Raw genomic sequence first — 21,375 nt, 5'->3', positions numbered from 1 at the left:
AAGAGTTAAGTTTAAAATGACTAATTTTCAAGATGGCCGGATACCTGTAGGGGAATCAAGATGAATTAAATGAAAACTTTCTTATTCAAGTACTTTCCTTTACATGAGAATCAGAAAAAACATTCTGACTAAATTTTAAACCAGTCATATAAATCCTGTTTTGAGAATGTATACTAGGACCATACAATATTGCATCTAGAAACTCTGGCCTTCTGTGTACTCTTTAAATGTTTCAACACAAATTGCGCATATTGCAGATATATATATATATATATATATATATATATATATATATATTATATATTAAACACCATAAAAGGATTGTGCACCATGAATAACACAATATGGATTCAGGAAATAAATCACATAACTTGTCAACTCGAATATTACATAATAAATATCTTAGAATAGTGGCATACAATAAACAACATTAATTAAACTAGAGGAGAGAATCGTGCGTTTTGCCAATTCGAGTGTTACCATGTAAAATACCAAGAAATGGTAGCACGTAATGAATATCAAAGTCAAATCATCATTAATCGAATCGCGTGTCTTTCTGATTCATAAAACACAATGTCAATGTCAAGGAATACAGCTCACAATAAATAACAAGATCAAAGTACAATGAAACGAATCGCGCTTCTTTTGCCGATTCTTAAGCCACCATGTAAATGTCAAGAAATGGTAGTGCGCAATGAACAACAAAATTAAATGTTCATGAAACGAGTTGTGCGTCTTGCCAATTCGTAAAACATCATGTAAATGTCAAGAAATCGTAGCGCACAATGGACAACAATGTTTAAACACCATAAAACGAATCGCGCGTCTTGCCGATTTTTAAGCCACCATGTAAATGTCAAGAAATGGTAGCGCGCAATGAATAACAAAGTCAAACCTTTATGAAATAAATCGCGCGTCTTGCCTATTTGTAAACTACCATATAAATGTCAAGAAATAGTAGCGCGCAAGTAATCTGTTACTCATTTAAGAATTTAAACCAAGAATATGAAAATTCTAAATAACGGTGTTGGGACAGTCCAACCACCGTCTTACCGCCTGGAACAGTGATCACCAATGAAGGATTAGGGCAGAAGACTGGAAGATCCAAATAGGCCGCCGGGACAGGAGTTAAGGAAGAAGCTGCTGCTCTGCACCGGGACCTCTGAATAGTGAGCACTGGGAGTTGGGCTGGCTCTCTTTTATAGAGTCTTGGCCCAGCCCAGATCCACCCCCAGGCATGTTGCAGGGAAAGTCTCTCGAAGGCCCTGGAAAGGGGCCACACCCTAACACACTCTGAAAACCTGCAGCAATACATTGCAAAGGAACAGTATTTGTAAGCATATTAAAAATAAATTTTCAGGATTGAACTCTGCAATGCAAAAGGTTAAACCACAACATATCAGCACAATGCATAAATTACTTTGTTTTGAGAGTGCTGGGTTTTTGCATTTTTGTCGCCAGTAGAGCGCATACTGCTCTGGTGTTGACAGATTCACATCACATGTACTGATGTGTTTACTTGTTGCTTTTTAAACATGTTAGTTCCAGTGACAGATGTCTTGATAGGCTTTGCTGAAGTTGTTGTTTTCTTTTCAGCTCTCAGCTCGTGATTTTGATATGTCTGGTATAAACTGACCTGTTTTTGGGTCACAAGCACTGGCTGAAAAGAACTTGTTGGTGTTTTTGGAAGAGTGTGCCAACCACCTGCCAGCGCCATGTCTGTTCCAGAAAATGTACTTGTTAGAAATGGGGTCTTTGGTTGACAGTCAGGTTACCCCCAGTTCAAGCACGGACCCACACTCTAGTCAGGGTGAAAGAGAATCACCCTCAGCTAAACCCGGCTTAACCCCTTTGTAGCTTGGCAGAGCAGTAGGCTTAACTTCAGAGTGCTAGGTGTAAAGTATTTGTACCAACATACACTGTAACGTAATGAAAACACTACAAAATGACACAACACAGATTTAGAAACATAGGAAATATTTATCTAAACAAAACAAGACCAAAATTGACAAAAATCCACAATACATAAGTTAAGTTCTCAATTAAAAATCAAAAAGAGTATTTAAGTAGTTTCAAACACACACTAACACTGTTAGCATGAAAATGTACCTTGTGTGCATCAAAAATAACCCCGCACGGGCGAGTGCGCGTCAAAAAGGGCTTGTGCTGATTCCACTGAGGAGCAGGACCTTGCGTCGTTTCTCCTTTCGCCGGGTCAAGGCGCATTGTTTCTTCTCTCCGCAGGAGAGTGATGCGCCGATCCGGTCAGCACTCCCGGGTCCAGGCAGGCCTTCCATTGTTTTACACGCCCAGCGGTACTTGAGTCAGAAATCCCGCCGCACGATGATCTGAAAACCACGCAGTGCAGGTTGCGATCTCCCAGCCTCCGGCAGCGATGCTGCACGTCGTTTCTCCAGCTCCATGCGCTGATCCTTCAGTTGTGTTTCCTGCGAGCGTCGATTTACAGCTGCGGAGCCGGTGGCGTGTCATTTCTTCAGCTGCAGATCGGAGTTGCGTCGATCTTTTCCCCGCACGGCGCTCTCTGCGTGCATTTCCTTTTCTTTAGGCTGCCAGCTTTTCCTTTCAGGGTCCCAGGAACTGGATGGGCACCACAGGTCAGAGTAGGAGTCTCTCCAGAGACTCCAGGTGTTGGCAGAGAGAAGTCTTTGCTGTCCCTGAGACTTCAAACAACATGAGGCAAGCTCTAAATCAAGCCCTTGGAGATTTCTTCTCAAGATGGAAGGCACACAAAGTCCAGTCTTTGCCCACTTACTCTGGCAGAAGCAGCAACTGCAGGATAGCTCCACAAAGCACAGTCACAGGCAGGGCAGCTTTTTTTCCTCAGCTCTTCAGCTTTTCTCCAGGCAGAGGTTCCTCTTGATGTCCAGAAGTGATCTAAAGTATGTGGTTTTGGGTGACCTTCTTATACCCAATTTCTCCTTTGAAGTAGGCCTACTTCAAAGTAAAGTCTCTTTTGAATGTAAAATCCTGCCTTGCCCAGGCCAGGCCCCAGACACTCACCAGGGGGTTGGAGACTGCATTGTGTGAGGACAGGCACAGCCCTTTCAGGTGTAAGTGACTACTCCTCCCCTCCTTCCTAGCACAGATGGCTCATCATGATATGCAGGCTACACCCCAGCTCCCTTTGTGTCACTGTCTAGTGTGAGGTGCAACCAGCCCAACTGTCAAACTGACCAAGAAAGGGAATCCACAAACAGGCAGATTCACAGAAATGGTTTAAGCAAGAAAATGCTCACTTTCTAAAAGTGCCATTTTCAAACACACAATCGTAAAATCAACTTTACTAAAAGATGTATTTTCAAATTGTAAGCTCAGAGACCCCAAACTCCACATGTCTATCCACTCCCAAAGGGAATCTACACTTTGATCAGATTTAAAAGTAGCCCCCATGTTAACCTATGAGAGGGACAGGCGTTACAGCAGTGAAAAACGAATTTAACAATATTTCACTGTCAGGACATATAAAACACATTACTATGGCCCTCATTACAACCCTGGTGGGAAATGCCGCCTATTGTCGTGCTGATGGCCGCCAAGATACAGTGAGCACGGTGGTATAATGCTATGGGTATTATGACCCACACAGAGAAATCCGCCACTATACAGACACCCACACAAGTCCGCCATCCCAAAGGTCAGTGATAAACTGGCGGTACCAAAACACTCACCGCTACGCCAACAGGAATACGCCCACAGTATCAGGACCCACGAATCACCGCAGGAGTCTTTCAACCACGGTAAACCATTGGCAGTACACACTGCTGTGCTCAAAATACACACACATTTAGAAAACACCACCACATTTGACAATTCAAACTACACACACCTGACACGCATACACATGCCACACCTACACACTAAGACCACTATAAAACACACACCCACATTACCCACAACCCTTTCAACGAAAAAAAAGATTGCCAACAGAGAGAGACACAAGCCAGGAGCACCCACTCAATCTGAGCCACAGAACACCATCACCCATACACCACCTACGTACCTAACACCACACACCACAACACATCACCCCACACATCACCCCAAACATCCTCACACATATCACTCACACCACATCCATGGCACCCTAAAGACACCCCAGGTTTTCAGAGGAGGAGGTCAGGGTCATGGTGGCGACATCTGGGTAGAGCCACAGCTATCCGGATCACAGGTGCAGCAGACGTCCATTGCTAGGAAGATGGAGCTATGGCGGAGAATCGTGGACAGGGTCAACGCTGTGGGACAGCACCCCAGAACAAGGGATGACATCAGGAAGAGGTGGAACGACCTACGGGGGAAGGTGTGTTCCGTGGTTGCAAGACACCAGGTAGCTGTAGAGAGGACTGGCGGTGGACCCCCACCTCCTCCTTCACAACTCACAACATGGGAGGAGCAAGTCTTGGCAATAATGCATCCTGAGGACCTCGCAGGAGTAGCAGGAGGACTGGTCTCTGGTAAGTCATATCTTTAGCACTATTTCCCTCACCCTACCTGCATATCATCACAAACTCCTCCCCCTACCCTCACCCCATCACTCCTCCACCTCACATATACCCCACTATCACAACCCACTCATCCCAAAACCAAGCCCTGCATGTAACACCAATCCATGGACCCCCATCACAGACCTGCATGGTAACCCATCACCACAGCATGCACACTAGTGACAATCACTTAGTCAAACCAAGCACCACTCACACAAGGCAAAGCTGACAGGTCAATCACAACCATACAGGGAAACACACCCATGCACAAGATGGCAGACGCAGATACAATAACACTGCATTTTCATCCCCACAGGACCCCGACTCAACGTCACCGGATAGGAGTTGCCAGCAACATCCAGTCCTCCGCCAGAAGAGGCCCACAGTGATGACAGCAGCTCTGCACGCCTGGATCACGATGATCAACCTGGCCCATCAGGGACCTCTGGACAGTCGGTTACTCTGCCACAGGCCCAACCCACCACAGACCCTCCCCCCTCAGGAAACACCAGCACAGCACCCACCCAGTGGGCTAATGCCACTGCCACCAGGACATGTCAATCAGCAGTGTGTCCACCACTACAGAGAACCTAGGCAACCCCACAAACACAGGACGATCAGGGACCTGGGGTCAGTGGCAGTAGGCACACGATTCAGGGGACAGAGGCACAGGACAACAGGGAAGATGGGAGGACTGCTTTGCGACAGAGGGAGGACAGGCCCTGGGAACCGACTCTCCAGGAGGTACTCACTGCGATCCTGAGAGCATACCACCATTCCCAGGAGACGATGGGCCAGATACTGTACAAGTTGCAGGAGACCCAGCGGCTGCAGGAGGGACAGTACCTGGGGATCAGGGAGGACCTAAAAAACATCTACATCATCCTGGTTACCATTGCAGGGGTGCTGGCTGACATGGGCAACACCTTGACGGAGGCAGTGGCACAACAACGGGCCCCTGACACTAGCCACACCGAAGAACAGCCCTCCACCTCTGCCGGCGCTAGAGGACAGGAGACCCCGCCACAGGACCAACAGGCCACCAGCACCCCACCCCACCCCCTGCAGAAGGAGAACCACCCCACAAACGATCCCCACGATCCAGGCAGAAGCCAGAGAACATTGCCAAGACCCCCCACCAGGAAATAGGACTCTCCTGATTGTCACCCTTTTGTCCCACTCTGTCACCCTGACCACCTTGAACTGCCAATACTCCCCTTCCTATGCCCCATTGGGCAATGCACCTGTGATACCAAGAGACTGGACTCTAACCATTCACTCCAACCCATTGCACATCCCCCTCTACATATGAGCACTTAAATAAACTCACCTTGGAACAAATACAAATCTGGAATCTGTCAAATGATTGAAATAAGTATTAGAACAACATTCTGAAAACATTGCCAGTTATATGTACATTTATATATAGATTAGTATGACCTTTAGTGAGCAGCAGTAAACATACCAGGAGCCAGAGTGGGCCACAGATATCTGAAAATAGAGATGCCAAAGAGTACAGTAAGTGGCCTTAGACGTAGGGAAATCAGGGTGCCATGTACAATGTCCACCACAAAACTTAAAAGTAAAGTGAAGTTACAGTGTCTTACCTGTGTGTCACTGGAAGTACTGCTGCATGATATTACTTCTGTTGTCCACATCTTCTTTCTCTGCCTCCTCTTCCTCAGTGTCCACAGGCTCCACCGCTGCCACAAGACCATCTCCAGGCTCATCCTCCTGCACAAAAGGCACCTGGCGTCTCAAGGCCAGGTCGTGCAACATGCAACATGCAACGATGATCTGGCACACCTTCTTGGGTGAGTAGTACAGGGATCCACCTGTCAGATGGAGGCACCGGAACCTGGCCTTCAGGAGGCCGAAGGTCCTCTCAATTATTCTCCTTGTTCACCCATGTGCCTCATTGTAACAATCCTCTGCCCTTGTCCTGGCATTCCTCACTGGGGTCAGTAGCAATGAGACATTGGGGTAACCAGAGTCACCTGCAAATATTGAGGGACAACTGTCAGACACACACTAACCGTTAGGGACAACCCCATACCCATACACCAACATATACTGGGTAGGGACCTTGGACTCACCTATCAGCCACCCCCAATGCCTCTGGAGCTGGCCCATCACATATGGGATGCTGCTATTCCTCAAGATAAAGGCGTCATGCACAGAGCCAGGATACTTGGCATTCAAATGGGAGATGTACTGGTCCGCCAAACACACCATCTGCACATTCATAGAGTGACAGCTTTTTCTATTCCTGAACACTTGTTCATTTCTCCGGGGGGGGGACAAATGCTACATGTGTACCATCTATGGCACCATTGATGTTCGGGATATGTCCCAGGGCATAAAAGTCAGCTTTCACTGTGGCCAGATCCTCCACCTGGGGGAATACAATGTAGCTGCGCATGTGTTTAAGAAGGGTTGACAACACTCTGGTCAACACGTTGGAGAACATTGGCTGAGACATCCCTGATGCCATGGCCACTGTTGTTTGGAAGGAACCACTTGCCAGGAAATGGAGCACTGATAGGACCTGCACTAGAGGGGGTATACCTGTGGGCTAGTGGATAGCTGACATCCGGTCTGGCTCCAATTGGGCACACGGTTCTTGGATTGTGGCCTGATCAAGTCTGTATGTTAGTATAATGTGTCTGTCCTCCATTGTCGCAAGGTCCACCAGGGGTCTGTACCTAGGAGGATGTCTCCATCTCATATTCATCCTCAGCGGTTGACGCCTAGGGAGGAAAACGGTGAGCAGAGGGTAACAATCACACATCAATTGCAATAATGATACATTTCTTCCATTACAGAACCAGTATGTGAATCCGAGAGTCAGTTGCTGTGCCAATGTCTGCTGTGATGCAGTTAGGTGCCATGGCCTGTGCCCCCCTGAAATGGCGGCTGCCTGTCCTGTGAGGAGGGACAAGTGGAAATGAGGTAATTCCGCTGGCGATGTGCACCATTGCGGTAGGCGGTCGATGACCGCTGCGCATCTTCGCATTGGTTATCATTGGGCCCTATGGGTCTCAGGAGCCAATAGCAATGTACGCCGGTGGTGACGGTACGCACCGCCGTGGACATGACTGTCATTTTCTATCTCTTCACTCACTTGCTACCTGACCTTCAACAGGAGAGGACCTACACTGCAAGTGCTGCTGTGACCTGTGTCTGGAAGTGACAATGGCTCATGTGTCTGGGGAAAGGGCCCCTGCCTTCACTGTGGAGGAGTTGGAGAGACTGGTGGATGGGGTCCTACCCCAGTACACATTACGTTACAGTCCTCCAGACAAACAGGTGAGTACACTGTGATCATGGTGCATGGGCCATGAATGTATGGAGGGCTGTGTATGTAAGCCACATGTAGGGGGGCTGAGGCATCCTGGCCAGAGTGTTGCATGTATGGTGGTCAATGTATGTGCATCAGGGGATGGGAGGGATATGGTGGGCCATGAGAGTGATGGTCCGGCCGGTCAACTAATTCCCTTTTCTGCTGTCTTTTTCCTGCAGGTTAGCACCCATCAGAAAAAGGGTATTTAGAGTGCCATCGCCAAGGAGGTGCGGACGGTGGGGGTCTTTGTCAGGCGGAGCACCCACTGCCGCAAACGGAGGGAGGACCTGCGCCACTGGGCAAGGAAGACGGCGGAGGCCCAGCTGGGGCTGGCCTCCCAACGAGGAAGGGGTGCCCGTCATACCCTGACCCCCTAATGTTCCGCATCCTGGTGGTGGCCTATCTGGAGTTGTATGGGCGCTTGAGGGCATCACAGCAGCCACACGGGGGTGAGTACAAATTCTGATTCAGTACTTTGCACGCATTAAGCTTTTACCTGGGTGGGGAAGTGGACTGTGGGTGCCCCTAAGCCAAGGCGAACATGGCAGGGTAGGTCCCTTGTTGGGCAGGCTCTGAAGAACTCCAACCCCAATAGTGTTAGTGGGTATCTACTACTGGTCAGGGCCCTGTTTCTTTCAGGAGTGCAGCTGATGGCGTTAGGCATTGTACCCCATGGGATGGTGACTGGCATTGTAACTGGTAGTGCATGGAATAGCGCATAGGGCTGTTCCCTGTGAGATGTGTACGCCAACGGTAGTGTTGTTGCTGGTGTATCCTCTGTCTCTCCCCCCCTTTTTGATTTGTCACCCTGTCCTTGTGTGCATTAGCATAATCTGGTGGAGGAGCAGAGGCACCGGTGACTGAGGGAGCTGCATCCCACATGGGCCTGGAGGCCGAATCCAACGACGGTGAAGGCACCAGTGGGACGGAGGGTGAGGGGAGCACCACAATGGGAACAGGAGGGGACACCACAGACAGCGACTCCTCCTCTGATGGAAGCTCCCTGGCGGTGGCGGACACCTCTGTGACCACCTCAACAACAGGTACAACCACCACTCCCCTACCAGCACCACCCTCACAACAGCCCCTCAACATGTTTCCTGTGTCTGCTCACCCAGGAGGGTGGACATCTCCTTCGCCCCAGGCACCTCAGGCCCTGCCCCAGTCAGCCCTGCTGCCCTCAGTGAGGAGGTAATTGACCTCCTGAGATCCCTCACTGTTGGGCAGTCAACCATTCTGAATGCCAACCAGGGTGTCGAGAGGCATTTGCAACAAACAAATGCATACCTGGAGGGCATTCACCCTGGTGTGGCACCCCAACAGAGAGCATTTCAGGCTCTGACCTCCGCACTGATGGCAGCCATTGTTCCTGTATCCAGCCTCCCCCTCCAACTTCCTCTACCCAGTCCCAATCCCCTCAACCCCATTCTATCTGAAGCACACCTTCAGACCAGCATTCACCCAAATCAGCAAATGGCTCAGGCAAACACAAGCACCACACTTCATCTCACAGCCACTCACACAAGCACCATCCCCATGCAGACACACCAACATCCACTGCCTCCACTGTGTCACCCTCCTCCTTGTCATCCACCTCCCTCCCATTTTCGTCTCCACTCACACCTGCATGCACTACATCCTCATCCACTACCTCCATCACCAGCACGCCCATCACTACACACCCCTCACTGGCAGTCACCCCCCACATCCATGCACATGTCCCTTGTGTCCTCTCCCAGTGTGTCTGTGACCCCTCCTGGAAGCACCCACCCACCCAACAGCCATCCACCTCACAACAGCTTCCAGCCCATGCACCTGCACCCAAACTCAGCACAGACACCTCCTACAACCACTCCCTCTTCCTCCACTCCCAGACCTTCTCCATCTTCCTGCCCGAGTGTCCCTAAGAAGATTTTCCTTGCAATCATTGACCTCTTCCATACCCCTCGGGCCAGGGTGGCCAAAACCCAGCCCAGCACCTCACCCACCAAGTCCACGTCCGCTGTGGTTCCTGCAACTGTCAGAGGATCAAAGGGGGCACCCGTCCGCCCAGCCAGTTTGCCACCAACCCCTGCCAAGGCCAAATCCATTCTGCCATCTGGGAAGGTGAAGAAGAGGACAACATCCAGCAAGGGGAAGGAGCCACAACCATCCAGCAAGGCCACCGAAAAGACTCCAGCTGCCAGACCCAAGGTAACACCACCATCTGCCAAGGTGAGGAAGGGGCACAAAACACCAGGCAAGGGACTTCAGCCGTCCGAGGCTGCAGGTGAAGGCCTGGTGGCTACCAGCACAACCGCCAGCACCGCCACCTGCACCGTGGCCAGCACCAATAGCAGCCCCGCCGCTAGCACTGACGCAAGCACTGCCACCTGCACCACCGCAAGCACCACTACTGTCAGCAGCAGCAGCCCCCTTGGGTAGCCGTCGGAGGCTGCAGGAGAAGGGCTGGAGCCTCCCCCCCACCACTGGCAGCACCTGCGCCGCGGCCAGCATGCCACCTGCACCGCCGCTAGCACCGTCGCAAGCCCCACCGCAAGCCCCACCACCTGCACCGCTGGTGGTAGCACCACTGCCAGCAGCAGCCCCAGTGGGCAGCTGTCCGAGGCAGCAGGAGAGGGGCTGGAGACTCCCTCCGCCACCGGCAGCACCCCCAGCGGCACCAGCACTACCACACAGTGCAGACGTAGCTGCCGCCGGAGGGACTCTATCCCTACCTCCATGGACTATCATGCATCCTGGTCACTGCAAATCTCGTGGCTGAGACAACCACGTGAGGAACTGTGAACTGTCACACACCAAGTGTTGCATCACTGGGCACAGAGCCCCCTCCAGAACCAGTGGAGAAAGGCATCCACTCACCCTATCCTTGGCAGGAGGAAGCACACTGGGCATAAACCCCCCTCCAGAACCAGTGGGGAAAGGCATTGACTTGAGAGACTGTGGCTTTGCACTCTCAGGAGCAAGCAGTGGGCAAACCACCCAGTTGAGAGACTTGAGAGACTGTGGCTTTGCACTCCCCAGGAGCAAGCAGTGGTCAAACCACCCAGTTGAGAGACTTGAGAGACTGTGGCTTTGCACTCCCCAGGACCAAGCAGTGGGCAAACCACTCACTTGAGAGACTTGAGAGACTGTGGCCTTGCTCTCCCCAGGACCAAGCAGTGGGCAAACCACCCACTTAAGAGACTGTGGCCTTGCACTCCCCAAGACATCGCTGTGGGCATGGAGCCCCCTCCAGGAGCAGTGGCATTGTCCCATCTTCCGGATGAGGTGCCCCCCCTCCTCGTCTCCCTGAGGTGCCTGGGTGTTTTCGACCGGATGCCCCTGCAGTGTTCTCTCCTTATTGAGGCAGGAGTCAAGTGTGGGCTTGACCTATGAGTTTTGGCCCAGTGGCCCACGGACATTTTGAGTGGACAATGTACCGCCTTATGTACATATTGTATATCTTGTAAATACTGTTTTTGAAGTTGTAATGTATATCTGACTATTTCTAATATGACACTCGTTTGACTCAATTCCTTTTGTCTTTGGTTACGGGGTGTATATGTAATATTGATGCATGTATTTGTGTGTATGGTGTTGGGGGTGAGAGTGGGGGTGGTGGTGTTGCTTGTGTGTCATTCCCTTTTTCCTCCCCCGCTCTCCTGTGTGCTAGGTGCAGTACTCACCATGGTCATTGCTGCTGCCGTTCGAACTCCTGGTAGATGAGAAGATACACCAACATCGGTAACACCTGTAGTTTGGGCTCCATGGCGTTCTAGTTCTTCGTTGACAGTCGAGAGGTGAGTGGTTTCCCTTCTGTGTACTGTTTCCGCTGTGCTTTTGATGGCGTTGGTACCACCCCGGAAAAGCTGGTGGATGAGCGGGTTGTAATGGGGTGGGCGGTACATTGACTTCCACCTGTCTGTTGGCGGTTACCACCGCAGTGTTTGTTGCTACCGCCGTGGCGGTTGGAGTGTTAAAGTGGCTGTCTGTGTTGGCGGTTGCTGCTGTGGTCGTGATTCCATTTTTTTTACCGCCCGCCTGTTGGCAGTATTGCCACAATTTTAACACCGACCGCCAGGGCTGTAATGAGGGCCTATATGTCCTGCCTTAACCATACACTGCACCCTGCACTTGGGGCTACCTAGGGCCTACCTTAGGGGTGTCTTACATGTAAGAAAAGGGAAGGATTAGCCCTGGCAAGTGGGTACACGTGCCAAGTCAGATTTACAGTTAAAACTGCCCACACAGACACTGCAGTGGCAGGTCTGAGACATGATTACACAGCTACTTAGGTGGGTGGCACAACCAGTGCAGCAGCCCCACTAGTAGCATTTGATTTACAAGCCCTGGGCACCTCTAGTGCACTCTACTGGGGACTTACTAGTAAATCAAATATGCCATTTACATACACATTTTGGATAGGAGCACTTGCACTTTAGCACTGATTAGCAGTGGTAAAGTGCCCAGAATAACAAAAACAGCAAAAACAGAGTCCAGCACACATAAACAACCTGGGAAACAGAGGCAAAAAGTTAGGGGAAACGATGCCAAGGATGAAAAGTCTAACACCTCCCTTGCGTATCAGTAAGGAACCTACGCCTCACCTTCCCGGTAGCAGTAAGGAACTGATGCCGCACCTGCTCCAGTGACGCCTCAGCTCCCTGACTCCGTGCAACGTCTATGTTTCCCCATTGTTTACCAAGGTACTGTAACCGGTGGCCATACGGCTTCATGGCTGGCCGCGCTCCCTTCGGGGTGGCGCCAGGCTGTTGTGAGCGACTCGGTCATGACATTTTAATAACCCCAATTGGAGCTATTATGTTTCTAAGGGCTATATTACGTTTAAACTTTGAAAATTCTTATCTTTACTTGTGTATGTTTTTGTCATTTTGGTGTTGTGGTGTTTTTACTGTGTTACTGTGTGTGTGTACAAATACTTTACACATTGCCTCTGAGATAAACCCAACTGCTTGAGTCAAGCTACCAAGGGCATGAGCAGGAGCCATCGTAGCTGTGCGATTCCCTTACCCTGACTAGAGTTAGGGCCCTTACTGGGACAGGGTACATACAACTGGCAACTAGAGATCCCATTTCTAACATGGAAGGAATGAGAATGGTTCAGAAAATCCAATACTTACAGAAAAACAATAGAGCTGCAATGTGCCGCACTGCAAATGCTGCCCTTCTCCCCTTCTCATGCATTCACTCAAGGAAACCCAGCTTATTGTTCAGAGAGAAACACACTGCCTGTGACAAACATGCATTAAAGACCAGGTAAGATTGGAAAGTCCGCTTATTTGCTCTATTTGTTTTTAGTGCCCTGCTAGTAGAAACTACTAGGTTGTCAGGGCTGGGCACCAAAGCTCCATAGTTCTCCTGTTGCTCCTTGGTGCAGGAGTCTGAAATTCTGTGACATAAAGCAAGATATTTGCTGCGTTATTTAGAACAGAAGGGGCTCTAAACAGAAAATTGTTCTTCAAACAAATCAGTACCAGTTCCTTAAACAGTCAAAGTAGCACTTAAAATGCTGACATTAATAGACTCAATAACTTATAAGGTGTTAGACCACAAGGTGATGAACTATTTTCTGAAGTGTTTTGTCGAAGTATGCAGTGTCTTTAAAATGGGAAACAACCGTAAGAGGATAGCTTTCCTCTTCAGACTAGCCTCAAACCAGTGGTGGGGCTCAGCATATCACTCAGACCCCAATCAGTAAGCTACCAAAGTCCACAAAGTCTGCTTCATCAGTAAATAGGCTTAACTTAACAGGTGCAGGCCAAATTGATGCCTGGGCAATGGATCTTGACAAGGGACAGCTGCTTAAATAATCTACAAGGTGAAATAAAACTGTCCAACCACCAACTGGAGCTGATGCAGAGTCACCTGGAGTGACCCAGGACAAGATTTTAGGAAACTCCTAAACCTCTCACAATCTTCTGTGGTAGCCTGTATTCCCCATTTTCAGAGTCACACTCTAACCCACGAATACTAGGAAAGTAGCTGGGCCCTCTGTTAGCAGTATTCCAAAATTGTCCATGAGCTCAGTGACAGAGGACAGGGAATCTTTACACCTCCAGGAGCACCTGGGACCCAGGAGCAAGAAATCATCTAGGTAATGAACGATCAGGTCAGTCCCAGTCACCTGATAAAGACCCACTCCAGAAAACAACTGTACTGTTTGAAGATCGACAGGGATATTAAGCATCTTGTGGGCATACATTTGTATAATAGAAGGTATTCAGAAGTTAAAAATGCAGCAGATGGAAGTCATCAGGGTGGGCTGGAAGCAGGCAAAATATTGTTGCGTAGGTTCTCATTATCCTAATGAGGCTACTGGATTTGGGCAGCAGAATCACCTGAATTGTTCGGTACTGTGTACAATCCCACACCACGTGACACCTGTCAACCTAATCCGGGTTTTCCGGCTAGCTAGCAGCACCTCATCTCTGCCCAAGAGCAGGAATGATTGTGGCAACCAGGCACATGACAAGAAAGACTCCTCAGGGGAATTGTGGTTGATCAGATCTCACCCCTCTCTCTCGGTTACATTAGTCTCATACAGGCAAAGATAAACAGAGACAGAATATAGTTCAATAAGGGTTTATTGAAGTAACTGGATCTTAAATAAAATGGCATGTATTGCAATAACTAGGGTGATAAAACACAATAGAAGCAAAATTGTGACAAGGAGAGTGAAACACAAAAACATTCCCACCATACTGTCACTAGGAGTGATATATATCTTTCCTACTTATTTTAGAGCACAACGTGATAAGCCCTGCACTTCAGGTTCCCCCCTGGGAAGACATCATCCCCCATACCTGAGGAGGGAAGCATGTTGTCTAAAAAGACACCGTCCCCATGTAGGCCAGGGATTCGGTAGTCTAAGCAAGCAGCTGTAGCAAAGACATTCAGCAATCAACATGCAGTCTTGGTCACCTGGCTGGAATATTCCTCTAACGTGCATGGGACAGAGAAGTGTTTTTATAATAAAACAATAGATGTTCTAGGAAAAATGTCTCCACGTAAGGATGTGTATGTTTCTGTGAATTTTGGAGACACAGCATACCACTTTCGCTGGCAATCCTATCTGACTGCAGCCTTGAGGAAAGCACAAATTGAAATGAATGTAGTACTAAGACTGTGATGCTTTCCTAGGCAAAAGAACAAATAGATAGAGAAAATAAAACAACACCGCAAGTGTGGCTAATGCTAGAAAAACAAAATGATGCTGAATAAAATGTAGCTGGGCTAAAGTGCACAACGGCAGGCCTAGTTTTCTAAAATAATGCATAAAATATGGCTAAAATAGCTCTTCAACAATACTGATTCTATTTCTGCTTTTGTTATGAGGAACCCCTGTCCTAAATTCCTCAGCTTGGCAGGGGTCTCATCCAGAGTGCTTTATCTTACAGAGAACAGTTCAGGGTCAATTGCATCATTGACTAACCCACCCATAGATGCGGACTGGTTGTGTATGGGTCTAAACTCAGCTGGATATTTTTTGGAAACGATCCTCAAAGGTGAACAAATGAAATTCTCATGGGGGGGCACTAAAGGGGCCTGTCATCCAACCCATCTTTCTTTCTTATTCATTTTCTTTTCCTAGCCACTTCCTTGTTAAGGCCTAAGGATGCTGCTTCTTGCAAAGCCTCTGTCCCTGAACCCCGTACAGACTGTATCTTGAAGCCATAGCTGACACTGCTATAAAGTTGGTGAGCTAAATCTGGTTTCAGGTAAGAGTTTAGCAAAGGAGTCAAAGCCTGAAGAGTTACAGAAGACAGGGGTATAAAAAGTGAGGCAGCCATCAGCTCACTTCTGCCCTCCTTTCCTTTAGCTGTTTAAATTTTTTCAACTCATTGTGGCATGCAGTCCCACTGAAAAGAGCAGATGTGTTTGAACTTACCGGTGCCTGAAAGGCGGCGTACAAGCTTTTGTCATTAAATTTTATAAGCACAAGTATGCCTAGGTTCATAGGTTGAGAAAGCGAATACTGAAATGAAGAGATGGTGGGACATACAGTGAGCTGATCTGCTGATCAAATCACATTTAAAGTGGTCATATCTCTGCTGGCCAAGGATTCAGTCAATCAGGGGATTTGTAAAGCGCACTACTCACCCGTGAGGGTCTCAAGGCGCTGAGGAGGGGAGGGGGGATGGAGGGGAGAAGTGCTGCTACTGCTCGAACAACCAGGTCTTGAGAAGTTGCCTGAAGGTAAGGAGGCCTTTGGTCTGGCGCAGGTGGGTGGAAAGAGTGTTCCACATTTTGGCAGCGAGGTGTGAAAATGATCTACCGCCAGTTGTAGTTCTCCGGACGCGTGGGACTGTTGCAAGGGCGAGGTCAGAGGAGCGGAGATGCCGGGTCGGGGTGTAGAAGGAGGCTTGATGCCCAATCCTTTCAAAATGTCAAGTTGTGGCTCTGAAGCAGTGTTTTCTGCTGGCTGATTCTTTTTCTGTTGCATTCATTGTTAGACCTGACAGCCTTAGGGTGGTCTTCCTCACAACTTTTTTCCTGCCTCCCTCCATTTTCCAACCTTGTTTATGCTGGTTTTAGGACTCTGTCCGTTTTAGCACTACTAACCAGTGCTAAGGTTCTTGTAGTCTCTCCCTTAAATCATGGAAACACTGGCCTAATTGAAATTGGCATATCTAATTTACTTATAAGCCACTAGTAAAAGTACGCTACATGTGCATGTAAATTAAATGTTGCTACTGGGCCTGCTGCACCCATTGTGCCACCCACTCCAGTAGCCCCCGAACCATGGCTAAGGCCTGCTATTGCAGAGATGTTTGGGCAGCTTTACTGCACTTTGACTTGACATTTAAAATCCTTTGCCAAGCATTGCATTTACTCTTTATTACATATAAGTCACCCCAAGGCAGAATACTGTGTAAGTAAAAGGTAGGACATGTACTTTTAAGTTTTGCATGACCTGGGAGCGAAAAACACCTATATTCATTTTTCATTACTGTGAGGCATACTTCTCTCTTTGGTTAACATTGGGAATTTCATAATACCCTTTTAAGGTGTAATTCCTGAGTAGAAAGGAGTAGTGGTATCATATTTCATAGCTTTGCAATAGTAATGATAAATCCTCTTTACTGGTAAAGTCAGGTTTAACCTTACTGTTTTAGAAATACCACTTTTAGAAAGTGGACATTTCTCTGCTGTTACAGCTCTATGTGCCTGCAGCCTGTCTCCAATACACGTCTGGGGTAGGTGACAGCTAAATGTTTTGCAATCCCTCTAGAAAGCGACAAACACAGGAAGGTTAGGTTATGCCTGAGTATTCATTTGCATTCTGATGGCTCTTCCCAGGGAGGGAGAGGAAGGCTGACATTTACACCTGAATAGGCAGCTCCTGTCCCCACACAAAGGACCGATTACCCCAATTCATAGTCTTGAGCCAGGGCTGGGAAGTAGGGACCTATGTGCCCTTCAAAGACCCTTCCCTGGGGTCCCCCCAACTTCAAAGCCACAGCTAGGTATAAGTACTTGACCCATGACACCAGAACATCAGTACCCTTCTGGATCTGTGAAGACTCTGGCAGGAAGAAGGACTGCTGTGCTGCTTAAAGGACTGCTACCCTGCCTTGCTGAACTCTTGCCTTGCTGAGCTGCCCTCTTGCCTGTTGTTCCCCTGCCTTGGTTAGAAGGACTGGACCTGCATCATTTGAACCCAGAGTGACTCCAAGGGCTTGATGGCTTGCCTCCTGTTTTATGAAGTCTCACGGATACAAAAGACTTCCAGCAATACTGCTACAGCCTGTGGACTCTACCAACTAGGAGTCCTATCCTGCCAAGTGGTGTCAACCTGGTCAAGGGCTTTTGGAAGTGGGTTTTTGTGACTGCTCCTGCAAAGAAACAGCTCATCGACCTTGATGTGGCAATCAGAATCAAAGCATCACCTTCACCAACAACGCTTCACCACCCAATTACTGCTGCTGTGAGGATACTGCATGGCTTTTGACAGCACGCCGCTGCTGCGAGGATCGGAGCACCGCATTACCGACTGCACAACACATCCCCCCTCTATATGGCCCAGAATTGACTAATTGTCTTCTTCTTCTGGGTCAACTCGATGCATAGCTTCACTATTTTCTGTAGTGTGGAATCATCAGCATTGCTACGCCGATCGGACCGAATGCATCTCAAGGACCAAAGTACTTTGTTCAGCAGGCCCTGCTTGGGTCTTGTAGCTGTCCTGCACTTCATCCCGGTCGGTCAGAACTTTTTACTTTGGCCTGGTCTAGCGCAACCAGATAGACCTGTTGCCGCTTTCTGCTTGTAAGCCATGGGTACTTGCAAACATTTCTATAAGGCCCAAAAGGTATGTTCTGTGCATACCCTAGGGCCGCATTGATCCCAGCAGGGTGATCAAGGGGGAAGCCAAGCTTGTACATGGTGTGGACAACAAACTGAGCTGTCACGTAGCTTCTGTTTGCCACCCACGCTTTAACCTCATGTACCAAGAATTAAAGACATAGCATTAACATTTGATGTCAAATGTGAGTGGGAAAGAGATACTCTCCTATTGGCTGAATGGACAATGTGAAACAAGAAAATCTGGGATCAACCCCAGCTCACCCACTTAATCAAATTGTGTAATCCTAGGCAAATGTTTTACCTCACTTTGCCTTCTTTTGTGCCATTTCCACATATTAGAGCACCATGAAATAGAGAAGTTCAGGATGTGCGCTGTACAAAACATTGTCTGGTGTTTGATTTATTAAATTATAATGTTTTCCAATTTTAATTATGACCAAGGCCACACAGAGCGACTTGCCTCTTGGTTCACAAATGGCATTGTTGTCAGCAGTGGTGCATGAATGTGTCTAAATCCATGTTTGAAAATGATCACTTCTACTAAATGCCTCTCAATGTAGTGATATAATCTGATTTACTAGTGTGAAACATTTCTGCATATTAAAAAAATACACTTCTATTTAATTTTGAACAGCTTCTCATATTTTTCATCATTAGTGCAAGATCTATTTAAAGGGAAGGAAGGTTTCCTAAAACTAATTTGTGCAGGACACCTTATTTTGCTAGGGTGTAAATAAATGGTTACCCCTTCAATAGCTTTCTGAATTTTCTGCTCAGTCCGGTAAACAGCTGCCCAGTTCTGCCATTCACCAAAGGACCACATGTAAAGATCAGGAGGGCTGTATGCATCCCCCAGGCCATACTTTGAGTGTCCCCGTTGTAAGCATTACAGTTTAATTTATTCTTTAAAAATTCATATCTCAACTTGTACATATTAGATATTTGTTATTTTGGTATAATTTTGTTAATTAACCCCTCGGGTGCCTTGGATGTAATGGTTACATCCTGGGCAGCACCACTCGGGTGCCCAGGATGTAACCATTACGTTCTGCTACAGGCCCTTGGGGGAAGCACTAGTGCTCCACCCGAGGGCCTGGCACCTCCCTCCCCTGGGCAGGGATGGAAGCGGACTTCCCCTTCCGCCCCTGTCCCCCAATCCCCTGTTGCATCTGATGACATCAGCGCATGATCGTGCATTGACCTCATCAGAGGCTGCCCCACCGCGCTGGAAGCTCAGCTTTCCTGACCTCATCAGAGGCTGCCCCCACAGATCGGAAGAGAAATGCTTTCCTTTCCTTTGATGTCTTTCTCTATCTACGCATTTCTTCTGCCCGATTGCAATCGGACAGAAGAAATGCCCACTAGACACCAGGGAGTTTTTTTTTTGTATCTATTCATAAGGGGAGTGGCACCTTGGGCAAGGGCCGCTCCCCAGGTGGGCAAATTATTTGAAGGCCATTTCTGCCCCGGCTTATTATAATTAGGCCAATCTGCCCCCCGGGGGGCAGAAACCTCTAGACATCAGGGATCATTTTTCGTTGCTGTTAGTTTTATTTTTTTATTTTTGGGGAGGGACCCCTTAGGCAAGGGTCACTCCCCTGGGGGCAAAATTATCTTTAGGCCATTTCTCCCCCCCCCTTGGAGGCAGATCAGCCTATTTTTATTAGGCCAATCTGCCCCCAATGAGGGCAGAAACCACTAGACACCAGGGATTTTTGTTTTTAGGTCAGTTTCATGTAAGGGGAGCAACACCTTAGGCAACACCTGTGTACCCATGATGTGGACACAGGAGACAGTATACCTGTCAAGAATAAAATATTCAGACAGTCTGAACAAGTCAAGGAAAGTATCAAAGTGGAAGTCCACAAGATGCTGGAGTTGGGAGTGATTGAGCATTCTGACAGTCCCTGGGCTAGCCCAGTGGTCTTGGTCCCCAAACCTCACACCAAAGATGGCAAGAAAGAGATGAGATTTTGTGTGGACTACAGAGGGCTCAACTCTGTCACCAAGACAGATGCTCACCCCATCCCAAGGGGAGATGAGCTAATAGACAAATTAGGTGCTGCCAAATGCTTAAGTACCTTTGACTTGACAGCAGGGTACCGGCAGATGAAAATGCACCTGGAGCAAAAGAGAAAACAACATTCTCTATACCTGATGGGCACTACCAGTTTACTGTGATGCCCTTTGGCTTAAAGAATGCCCCTGCCACCTTCCAAAGGTTGGTGAATCAAGTCCTTGCTGGCTTGGAATCCTTTAGTGCAGCTTAACTTGATGAAATTGCTGTCTTTAGCTCCAACTGGCAGGATCACCTGGTCCAGCTGACGAAGGTTTTGCAGCCTCTGCAAGCAGCAGGCCTCTGCATTTCAATGTCAGATAGGGCAGGGTACTGTGGTTTACTTGGGACACTTTGTAGGTGGAGGCCAAGTTCAGCCACTCCAACCCAAGATCCAGACTATTCTGGACTGGGTAGCTACAAAAACCCAGACATAAGTCAGGGCATTCCTTGGCTTGACTGGGTACTATAGGAGGTTTGTAAAGGGTTATGGATCAATAGTGACACCCCTCACAGAACTTACCTCCAAGAAAATGCTCAAGAAAGTGAACTGGACCGTGGACTGTCAAAAGGCCTTTGACACCCTGAAGCAAACTATGTGTACAACACCAGTTTTGAAAGCCCCAGATTACTCTAAGGAGTTCATTGTGCAGACAGATGCCTCTGAGCCTGGGATAGGAGCAGTCCTGTCCCAAACAAATGATGATGGCCTTGACCAGCCTGTTGCTTTTATTAGCAGGAGGTTACTCCCCAGGGAGCAGTGTTGGAGTGTCATTGAGAGGGAGGCCTTTGCTGTGGTTTGGTTCCTGAAGAAGTTGAGACCATACCTTTTTGGTACTCACTTCATAGTTCAAACTGACCACAGACCACTCAGATGGCTGATGCAAATGAAAGGGGAAAACCCTAAACTGTTGAGATGGTCTATATCTCTACAGGGAATGGACTTTGTAGTGGAACACAGACCTGGGACTGCCCATGCCAATGCTGATGGCCTTTCCAGGTTCTTCCACCTAGAAAATGAAGACTCTCTTGGGAAAGGTTATACTCATCCTCTTTCGTTTGGGGGGGGGGGGTGTAAGGAAATGCCTCCTTGCCATGGTTACCTACTGACTTTTTGCCTTTTGTTGATGCCAGGTATGATTGAAAGTGTGCTGGGACCCTGC

This window comes from Pleurodeles waltl, chromosome 3_1, assembly GCF_031143425.1.
Source record: "Pleurodeles waltl isolate 20211129_DDA chromosome 3_1, aPleWal1.hap1.20221129, whole genome shotgun sequence".
Taxonomy (NCBI): Eukaryota; Metazoa; Chordata; class Amphibia; order Caudata; family Salamandridae; genus Pleurodeles; species Pleurodeles waltl.
The sequence above is the reverse complement of the archived record's forward strand: the minus strand, read 5'-3'. Positions refer to the sequence as shown.